Genomic DNA, 12,046 nt, shown 5'->3' on the forward strand with positions numbered 1-12,046 from the left:
CTTTCTTTATTTCAAAACCAAAAACCTTACTTTAAATATTCACAGCTAATTTGCGTTTTGGTGAGGAATACGGAATTAGAATTTATAGTAAAGACCTAAATTATAATAATTATCTAATTAACATAAGACACCCTAAAATTGCTTTAGTAGAATATATTACATTACATATTACATCTTAGCACGCAAGAATTCACCGCAGCAAATCACATAACTATACGTACTCGTTTCAGATTTAGAATTTCAGAATAACAAGCGACAATAAAATCGAATAACACCAATTCAGCTTTTATTAAAAGGAATTGAAAATACTCAAAATTTACCACATTGTTGAAGACAGAGTCAAAATATTTTATACCGCATGTATTGACCGTTGCTAGAGCTTAAAATGAAAATTCCTTCATTTTAACTCTATAACTGCTATCTTGCCTTAAAACGCATATACGATTGCGTTAATATTGCACGCAATATCTCAGACAGGCTGGAGTAATTCTCAGCTGCCATCCTCGTCACCAATACAGCCTCCGTATTTTCTGTACCTGTAGTTAATTAATTTTATTTCAAGTTAGCGTTTTCTGTTATTTTCTGTTTATACTTATTTCCTTGAATTGTGAACCTTGAATTATGTATTTTGCCTTATTTTATGTTTTAATGTTACTGTTTTATCAGTCACTCTGTTAATTGTGTTCTCTGTCAATTGTGTCAACTCTGTTCATAATTAATGCACTATTCAGCTGATTGTAACTCAGTATACCTGTATTTCACAATCCACAGTACACATTTATTGTTCACGTTGTGGATGCGTATTGTAACCATTTATCTATACCTATGTAAATGTGAAACTGAAATTGTTCTCCTCATTGACTTCGCCCAGCATTTGTTTGCATCGCCCCCCAGCACTCGTCTTCAGCACAATATGCACCAAAGTGTGTAATGAGGACCAAGTTAATTCCGTCAGCGGGGCTATCTGGCCGATATGCTAACCGCCCCAGTGAATCGGCTGCCTCGTTATCGGTGAAAAGAAAAAGTAAGCAGCTGTAAATAAGATAATAAAATTTTGTGTGATACAATGGCAAAGAATTCGAAGTATCCTGTGAATTTCTTAAAGAAATGTCAACAAAACGTTTTCTTATCAAATATTGTTAGATACTAAAAGTAAAATTAAGTAAATGACTCAAATTAAAAACTTGGGAAAACATAATGGTGCCGAAACCTGGGATTACCAGTGATCTTCAAATAGATTATGACTAAAATATTTATTATTGTTCAATCAGTGATTGAGAATAAATTACTGAGATGGGTAAGTTAAAAATACTAAAAAGGAAACGTGGAATACTAGAAGAGTCAGCTACAAGACTGATCGCTAATTATAATGGGAAATGGAGTCGGATAATAATATCAAATTTGATTTATTAGAAGATCACTTATCAGTCTTCAATGAAAATGAAAATTATGTATGAAAATTAAATAATGAAATTGAATCTTCTATAGAAGTTTAAAACGATGACAAAACAGATATACAGGATAGCTTGGGATATAAAAATAAAATCATATTATGCATATCGAAGATCTATAGAATATTTAGAAACAGAAAAAGTGTTAAATTGAATGAGTTGCCATCTAATTCTTCTAGTACAGATACAGTAGAAAGTACAACTACAATAGACGCTAAACTACCGAAGTTAACCGTAAATAAAGGTGACATGTGTGTATTTCAAAGTTTCGGGGTTCAATACAAATCTGCTGTATAAGATATAACTCTGCTTTAAAGGATTCAGAAAATATAATTGCCCAAAATCTTTAACGTTACAGCTTTAATGCCCTTTAAAGGCTTACCATTAGTCGCAGAAAATTATCACAAGGCAATAAATATTCTAAAAGAAAGTTTTGGTAAAAAATAAATTTTAACAAACGCACATATGAGACGTCTGGTGAATTTAAAACTAATGAAAAAATGGAAGATATCAAAACATTAGGTAACTTATAATTTAGAAACTGAAATTAGAAGTCTTGATTCCCTTAACGTCACTTCAAATCCTTGTAGCTACTTATTATGCCCATTACTATTGAGAATACTTCCTATGAGAGTTCTAGAGTTTAATCGATCATTCCCCCTGGCACAGAAATTACAGTGACTAATATTTTGAACTTCTGAAGAGGGAGTTTGAGAGTACAGAGTGTACACTTTTACACACCTCTCCAAATTATTCTGAGTTTAACACCATAAACGAACAACATAACTATCAATCACCCAATAAAAGCCAAAAATATCATTTCTATTCAAAAACAAACATTTTGTCTCAGAAGTTGAGTTGTTGAATACAAATATATCTAAAGGTGATTGCATATTTTGTGGGAAAATAGAAAATGAATCTTTGAAACAATTCCACTTTCAGACTTCGCAATTCCAATTCAGGAAAAAGAAAGGAATTTTAAATGGCTGCAAATGCTACTTATGTTTTCGCAAGGCTCATACACTAGCCCGGTGCAACTCGGATATACGCTATGATTTATGTTCAGAAAGGCGTAATACTATTTTGCACGACAATAATTTTAAAAATATACATGATAATAATGAGAATGTAATAAGAACTAATAATGAGCTTAAAACAAACACAGTAGTGGCATCGATTTTGGAAAGAAATAACAAAAATAAAGTTTATTTACAAACATGTAATGCAAAAGCAAGTCAGAATAAAAGAAAAAAATGTAAGAATTGTTTTTTATTGTGCTTCTCATAAATCGTTCATCCTGACAAAAATATAGAAACAATTGAAATAAAGTGTTATAGGGAAAGAAGAACTTCAGATTTACACTTTCGGCTCTCTAAGCTTATCGTTAAAAGGCTTAAAAAGGTTATTGTTGAAGGTATGGATAGATCTGGGAAAATAATAATTGAAGCTCTCGAAACTCCAAATGCTAGCTAAGCCGTTATTGGTATGAAATAGGTATGAAAGCCGTTATTGGTGTGAAAGAAACTATTTAATTATTGTAAGGAAAATTCGATAAGACTAGCTGATGAAGTCATAGCTAGTCATAGCTGTCAAACATTAGTATTAATTGGTAATGACTTGTTGTTGAGACTCCACATGCACAAGACTTTGAAATTAGTGCAGCTCTAAATAGGTTATAGGATTTAGATGCAATTAGAATAGTTGATTCTGCAAAAAATGAAAATGGCATTGAAGTTACCCGAGGATTTGAAGAAATGATTGAATATAAAAACAACCGTTATGAAGTTTCACTACCTTGGAAGGATAAGGTCATCAAAATAGATAATAATTATAACATCACCTTAAACAGACTAAACAATTCACTTGAAAAATTTGAAAAAAATCCCGAAATCTATGACAAGTGTTAAAGGGTAATGCAAGATTTTGTAAATAAAGGAATAGCTTAAAAATTTACGAAGAATTTTACAGGAAATACTTATTTTTTCCATAGCACTGTCTAATTTGAGAAGATCAAGTTTATTTGAAGCTAAGGGCCGTTTTTGAAGCTTCCTCACATAGTTACGAGAGTTTACCTTTAAATGATTGCTTACATTCAGGATTACATTTAAATTCTTAATTATTAGATTTGCTAATTAATTTTCATCAACATAGAACGGCATTTTCAGCAGATATCGAAATTACCTTTTTACAAATTATGTGGACGCTTGGTGACAGAAATGCTGTGAGATTCCTTTGGGTTGCAAAGGAAAAGGAGCAACCGACGATTTTAAGAATGACACGTATTCTGAGCAAACTATAAATCCTTTTTAATAGCAGCAACTATAGAGCACTACGCAAGAAACTGGAAATCAAAATTCTCAAAGATTTATCAGCTTCTTGAAAGAAGAATATATGTAGAGGATTTGATTTATGGTACAGAACATGAAGAAGAAGCTGCAGAAATTTATGAGTATGTGAAAAAAATTATGATGCACGCTAGTTTAAGAGGAGCAATAATTTCCAGTTACACAAGGCTTGGAATGCAGCTGAAAATACGGAGTTTTATGAAAATGGAATGAATAGTACATTTTTAGGATATATCTGGAATTAGGAAGCAGATAAATTAAAACTTATCTGTTTTCCTTTGTACATCCAATTTGTACAATTGTACATCCCTTTGTTGTTGTAGCTAGAATGATAATGCAAGAATGTTGGCAAAGGGGATACCAGTGGGATGCACTACTTCACCAAGAATTGTAAAATCGATTTCAAGACTGGTATAATGAGACTGCTAAATAAAAAAATTCTGAAATTCCAAGACATTATTTCAATAATCTATCAAAAAATAATCTGTCAAATATTCAATTGCACTATTTTACAGATAGTAGCGAGAAGGGATATGACAGTGTTGCGTATTCGAGATACAGTGAACATCAGCTAACAAAATCATTTGTCATGTCCAAAGCAAAAGTGGTTCCTCTAAAAAAGGTTATGTTACCTCGATTAGAGATTTTGGAAGCAATCATAGGACCTTGGCTTGTCATATTTACCCAACATTCATTGAAGAACTTAGAAATGAAGATATACCTGTCGACAGATTCAGAAATAGTACTAGATTGGGTCAATGAAATGGGAACAATTTGTACGAAATAGATGTCTAGAAATCCAAAAGAAAACTAATCCAGATTGCTGGAATTATTATTTTAGTTGTGAGAATCCTTCGGATGTATTGACGAAACGGCAAAAAGTAGAAACTCTCAAAAATGAACCGTGATGGTATGGCCCAGCTTGGCTTGTTGAAGATAATGTGTTTTGGTCCACATCTCCGAGAATTTTTAATAAAGATGATAAAATAATGAATTCTGAGAAACGAACTTTAGTGACAAGAAGAAAGTATACGGAATAACATCTTATGTTTCCAGATTTATCAATAATATGAAAAGCCAGAATTAAAAACTGGATCTGCCAAAGCTGAACAGATCACTGAAGCGCAAAATTTCTGGGCCAAAAAAAGCTCAAGAAAAAGAATTTAGAGAGGAAATAAGGAAAATAAAGCTGAAAAAAGTAATAGAAAATTCGAAAATGTTTGCATTAAACCCATTTGTTGACTGAAATGGAATAATCAGAGTAGACGGAAACGTCATAATGCTGTCTTGAGCTATAGCCAAACACACCCTGCAGTATGAACTGAGAGGTGTCATTTGTTAGAGTGTATAACTAAAGATTGTCACCAAACTCTAGAAAATTACAGTGTAGCTGAAACCTTAGCTCAAGTTAAAGAGAAATTTTGGATACTAAAAGTCGACAACGTGTAAAGAGTAATATTAATAAATGTGTGATTTGCTACAGATTTGGAGCTAAGTTAAGATATCGCTTCGTTATCAACCGAAAGAATAACAAAAGCATATCTCTTAGAAATTGTTGGAATTGATTTCGACAGTATGTTAGTACTCGACAGTATTTTAAGTGCTCCCACTTCTCAAAGAAATGTACCTGTAGAAAAAGCCATGCTTTCTTCGGGATCAAAGGCTATAACAGCTGACTTCTACGTCACCGAGCCAAAAGGACAGAGCAAATTTATTAAATTAATTTTTAAATTTTAACTGAAAATATTTCAGAGAATTTACAGTAAAAAATAAATACGTAATGAAGAGAAAAACTGAGCAAGAATATTTTAATCGGTGGAACTCGAAGCCCATTACCTTCTTCAAAATTGATCTGGTAGAAGACATAATAACGTAAATTTTTAGACAGTGAACAGAGCCATAAGGGCAATTAAACTTCATAACCCCTAGCCTTTTTAAACTTTATGAGTTCATTATCCTTTCTAAATTTAGCTTATATATATATATATAGATTCAATAAAATATGAATTTTCTCAAATATGGAAATTATCCTTTTTACTGAAGCCGAGAATGTTTCTTCTTTTGGCAAACAAGTTGTAAATGTTATTTTATTTTTGAAAACGTTTTACTTAATTTCAAATTTCAAAATAATAAACTATTAAATTAGTGTTGATATCAAATAAAATGATTAGACAAAATATTCTTAGAAGGTTGAATTTTATTTTATTTTTATGTTTCCTTATCAAGCTTTCTTTTATTTTCACTTATATCATGCTGCTGAAGAAATGTGCTTATTGAATCTATATATATGTAAGCGAAATACCACTGAGTCATTATCAGATCTCCGAAACTATACATCCGATTGATTGGAAATTTTGCATAGTCACTCATTCCATGATGTAGACGCACACTAAGAACGGATTTTACGTAAATTCTGTCCAAAATAATTTTTTGTTATACAGTAGAAGTTTCTCATACATTTGATTTTCTGTAGCAATCTTGCTTTTAAACAAGAAGAAAGGAGACGAGGACTGGCGAACGCCGTTTCGTCCAGTCCGTGAGGGTTTGGTTTTCAAATCCAAGTTCAGAAGTTTCTTTTATTGTTGCCAAAACTAGATATGAAATACAATGTTGCCAGTGAATGCATTTTCCTCCAAAATTATTAAATTGGTAAATAACTTGCATCTATCCAATGAATACAAACAACATTTAAATGATAAGTTTAATAATGATATTTATATTTAAATGTTATCATAAGTTTCACGGAAAAAAAGTTATTATTAAGAGAAATAAATTATTGCGATGAAAAAATTTTTTTTTCTTATTTATAAAAACTGCCATACATTAAAAAAGGACAAGTAATTATAATTGATAAAAAAATTTGATAACAAAGATAATAACATTTATTTTCCTGAAACTTATGATAACAGTTAAATATATATAAACCTTAGTTTTATGTTGGCAATGTTTCGTGGTGTAGGCCTACTGGAGATCCTGCCACGTTAAATAATGGGGATGAATCGCAATACACAGTACCTCATGGGTCATGTGGAAATCTGTGCATGACGAATTCAGTGACTGGCACTATAGTTCCTGACTTTAAATTTAAACAATTTACATCAATTATCAATTCGAAATTAGACATTTCGTCCATATAAGAAGTCTAGGTTCACATTCAAACAGATAGTGTGCCCAGCAAAGCGGGCAGGTATCATCTAGTATTTTTATAAAGATATTGTTTAAATTATTTAATTTATGCTTTAAAGATGAAGGAGGAACTTATGAGTATTTGCACGCTTAAATTGAAGATATAAAGTATAAAATTAAAAAAAACCCATAAGATTATTATTATTATGACAAAACATGCGAGGATTATGTGCCGGAGGAGCGAGATACTTTGGTAGAGAATTAAAAAAACTATTTTGTATTCACATATTACATAGGAAAAACCGTTCAGCTAAACCAGAGATCGGTAAAGGGTTTTTAGAAAGGAGCAGATTGTAAGCATCTTGGGCTCGGCAGGCCAAGTAGCAAAGATGTAGATACGAAAGGGTAATTTTCTCATAGGGGAAAAAAAGTTCATTTTTTATTATAAAATGATACTTTTACGTAATATTTATGCTCATTTTACTAACACTTACGCCCCCCAAAAAATGAATAAAATATTTATATTTACAAACTAAAAATTGTTATTATTAAGCAAATAAAATTCTAATGAGAAGAATATAACTGTTTCTGAAATCCGATTTTACATACTTCATTTTCGAAAATATAATTGCGCATTAGTAAGTACTCATAAATACAGATATCCATTCCCGTGCATATGATTTTAATTGAGCTTATTTATCTTCCGAAATATATTTATTTAATTGAGTCAGATCGTGTTCTTTAAACAATTAAAAATCATTTTCAACACATCATTTTGCAAATCAAATACTTCCAGTTGAAGGTCTGATAGAAGCTCCTTAGTTGGCTGCTTATATTAGAAATATTTTACATCATGGAAGATGGTCTAATGTGTTTGCTTTATTTTGTCACAGAATAAAAAAATGCAAATTTCCGGCGATATGCCTTTACGATAGAATATATTTCACATATGGGTACTGTTTTTCTTTGTAATTTTCAAGTGAATTCGTTGAGATAACTTAATTGACGACGTCTGTGACAAATGCTAATTTCCATAGTCATTCGCTGCTCGATAATAAAAATTGTGCGCAATTTTTCTCATTAAAAATATTCTCAGTGCGAAGAATCTGAACAAAACTTTCCCATTGTTGAGCCATAGTGTATGATAAAGTAAATCAAGGTATTCAGCTTCGATCTCTTATAAAAATTCACAATATTGGCAATGGCTAAGTTCACAAGAGCGAAGGAAGTTTACTACTGATATATATAACTGGTTCAATAACACAACACAGATTGAGGTGTTTCCCACAAAGAGCTCGCTGGTAATAATACAGTGATTTATCAGGGGTTTTAACATCGAGCATCTTTGAAAGTTTTTCCAACTAATCTTTTCCACGTTCTACACATATTTTTTCCACCATCAGTTGTGACAGAGTTTACTTGATTCTACTGCAGATTGTATTGTGTTAAGTTTTTCTCAATTTCCTTGAGGATCACCGTAGTTGTTCTACGCAGACTATTCATAGAAGTTAATTCTTCAATCACCTCAAATTCAGTATTGACCTCTCTAATTAACACCAGCAATTTGGCCATAACAGTAATATCTGTGGATTCGCCAAGAGCCAACTAAAAGCATTTGATATTTTTTGCCTTGTCTCTTGATTGACTCTTGATGTTACTCCCGATGTCCTCAAATCTTCTAAAAGTTGTTTTCGCCGAAAGCCTGACAGGTATAACTATATCTATTTTTCCTGAGCACATTTCTTTGGTTGCAACAAGCAAACATGATTTAAGTAATTCATCATCGGTAAATGGTTTCCCTTTCGTAACTAATAAATGAGATATTCGTAAGCTGACTTTAATTACTACTTCATCATCATTTTTTATTTTTGCTAATAAATTGCGTTGTAATGGCACATTTTGTTTTAAACTTTCCAGTTTTAATTATCGTTTATTTTCTTTGAGATATGAATCATGTTAAATCAATCAATCAATGCAACTTATGCCGGAATGTCGCAGTGAGCACGCTACGTATCCGGCTCGTCACTCTTATGCGCCCTAGCGGCATAACGGTAGTTATACCACTAGGGCGCATAAGAGTGCAGGTACAAGACGTGGTAAGAAGAATTTCGGACTTAGAAAAAAGAGCGTGTGACTCAAGCCATCACAAGCAGCAATAATATCAACTTGCTCAAAGACCAGGAGAGGCGTTGTAAGAGAGGTGCATGTGAAAGTGCATGTTCGTGACAAGTGGGTGGAAGAAATCACATTACACGCATGACAAAATATTTGATCAGGATAAGTTACATATAAATACAAAATATATATAAGATACAAAAAATACAATTAAATACATGAAACAAATGAATCATGTTAAACATAAAACGTTCTCATTCAATTCTATGGCAAAATAATTGGCACTCCATTCTGCTTTAAAAGCACGACAATGAATGCATACTTTTTTCTTCTTATTTGATTTTAAGAGTGGCATGGTAACGGTAGGTACCTACAGTTTATAAAATAAAAAAGGAACAAAATAGCGACTACCTTGACAGAAGACACCACGCGTACTATCAGAGCACACGCTCGCGCAGCGCACAAATCACAAACATTTGATTGTTGGAAGTGCTTTTAAAAAAAACGATAAACGACAGAATGCGACAACAGCACCACTCGCGGTCAGAACTCACAACTTTCGAATTCAACTAACGGCCGTTGCATAATAGCGCTTGATTTGATTTATTTTTTTGCAAAAAATATCATTCCACTGGCAAGATAAAAACAAGCGGCGGACCTTAGTTTGCAGACCCTTGAGCTAGACTATTAAATGGGATAAGAAATAAAAACACTGCTTAACAAATAATGTTCAGCAGTGCTATGGCTTTGCCGTTGATAGAATAAAAAACAACAACTAATTCACTGTGAAATTCAAATTTAGAATCTTTTTTTGGAATATTTTCATCCGGTGACAATTGGGTAATTTTCCGTTTTGCCGGCGCAAATTATAAAGTCGCCAATAATGGTACAACTAATGCCAAACGGAATATCTTCGCTGGTAACCTTTTACGCTTCATTTTCAAAACAAGTTGCAGCCATTTCTTATCAGATTGATTGTTTCTTTCAATACTGGCATACAATTACTTAGAATTTTTACAAAAGATAGTTAAATTTTATACCCTAAGACCATTTGTGGTAATTAAGTCAATTAAGATGCAATCACACCGCTCACCCGAAGGCGAAAATATAGGAAAGGCAAAATTAAGGGTTAAACTCATCAATTCTAATGAGAATTTACTTGCAAAGTAAAGCGCTGCGGTGTTTTACATAATTTCTGAGTAAGCTATTCGTACGAATTGAAATAATTCTTGCATTTAAACTTGTATTCCAAATTAAGATTTAACTTGAAAATAATGTAGATAATTACTGAGAGAATAAGATTTTTGTAGAGTAGTTTACGTGAGATGAGATCACTTTTGGTCACGTGATACGAACCGGCGAATCAGGATGTTGAATCATGAAAGCAAAGTAAATTCTTATTAATGTCTTTTTACAAATTTAGTGTGTTTATTTATTGGCTTTTTACAAAATTTTAAATCATATTAATATGTTTATGCCTTCAAAATAAAAATTTCTTAAAACTAAAATTTTTTATGTGCATACTGTATGCTGTCGCCAACGATAAGTCTGCTTGGCGAGATTTGCCCCGGCGAAACGGAAAAGTATCTATAATTGTTATTGATAATTTTCCTCCTAAAGGTTAAATGCTCTCTATGGAATATTGTACAATATTAATTTTTCAGTTTGATCATATCTTTCAGAGATAAATAGAATTTTTTATAAATATAATTCCTTTTGCTCATTCGGCATTTTTTGAAAAGCATGAACTTGAACTGGCATAATAATGACATGATACCTGAAAATAATATACTGGATAAAAAATGTTTTGCAAATAGAAACTTCGAGATCATTTCTTATTCATAAATATAAGAAAATGAATTGTTTTGAATATAAAATATGCATTTAACTAAAAAGTGAAAGTAAATAAAACGGTTTTCGATAAAACTTAAATGACTCACCCAGTCTTTAAATGAATAGTTTATTATTTAATATTGGAAAAATAGTCTGGATTTTATTTCGTCTCTCAGCTTATCGCAAATAAGGATACATTTAAAGTAAATGAACTGAATTTTATTGGAATTCTTATGTTGGAAATTATCAACGTGGAACGATGTTTTGTCTAATAAAGACGATGACGGCATTGTTTTGCCTTTAAAACAATGCCGTCATCGTTCACAACCTGTCTGTGAGGTTTTCCTCTTAGGGAAAGCAACTTCTGAATTTGCGACTCTATAAACGGCAAATTACTATACTTGTATATTTTGATATGCAATAAATGCATAATAATGTAAATACTTAATAACATAAATTTTATTGACAGTTTTATATTCAGAAAAAAAGGTACTTATATATTGACGCAACCACCTCGGCACAATTTCGCGATTTCTAACGGAAAGGTAAACTTTACTTATCGGCTGCAAGTTGATGGTTTTTGCGGATTTTTTAACACTCTCATCTGTATATGTTTATCGTAAGACGGTAAACATTATCGTCCATGGAAACGAAACGTACTTTAGCAAGTTAAAAACAAATTTTAATTATTAAATAAGGATTACGTGATACATTAAAAAATAAAAAACTCACATTCTTCTTCAAATCTTTCTGTAATTTTTAGCGCTGTTCTTCTCCAAAGTACACAGTGATTTTGTTTTAGCTTGGGAAAAAAATATTGAGAGAGTATTGCTGAGACTCAGCAGCTTGCAAACCTCGGAACAGTCGCTCTTTAGGAAACGTATTTCCTCGTTGTTCCCTTCAGAATATTTTTTGCAAAATTCTCTATTTTTGCGGAAAGTTTACAGCAGTTTCTTCCATTGCTGGCAAGCTCAAGCCACAAGCTCTTATTTTAAGACTAAGTTTAAGGGAAAAAATATCATGATTTGATCATAAAAACGTTTGAACTTGAAATACAGCAAAAACGAACGCATACGAAAATGGCGGCGTTGCCTGACTGAAGGAATGTTATGAGTATGGCTGCCGGAAGAATGGATATAGGCATGAATGTGCCAGATTTTTGCACATTCTGAAAAT

The sequence above is a fragment of the Stegodyphus dumicola genome, chromosome 6 (assembly GCF_044657685.1).
Source record: "Stegodyphus dumicola isolate Sdum_Otavi_A_Nest chromosome 6, ASM4465768v1".
Taxonomy (NCBI): Eukaryota; Metazoa; Arthropoda; class Arachnida; order Araneae; family Eresidae; genus Stegodyphus; species Stegodyphus dumicola.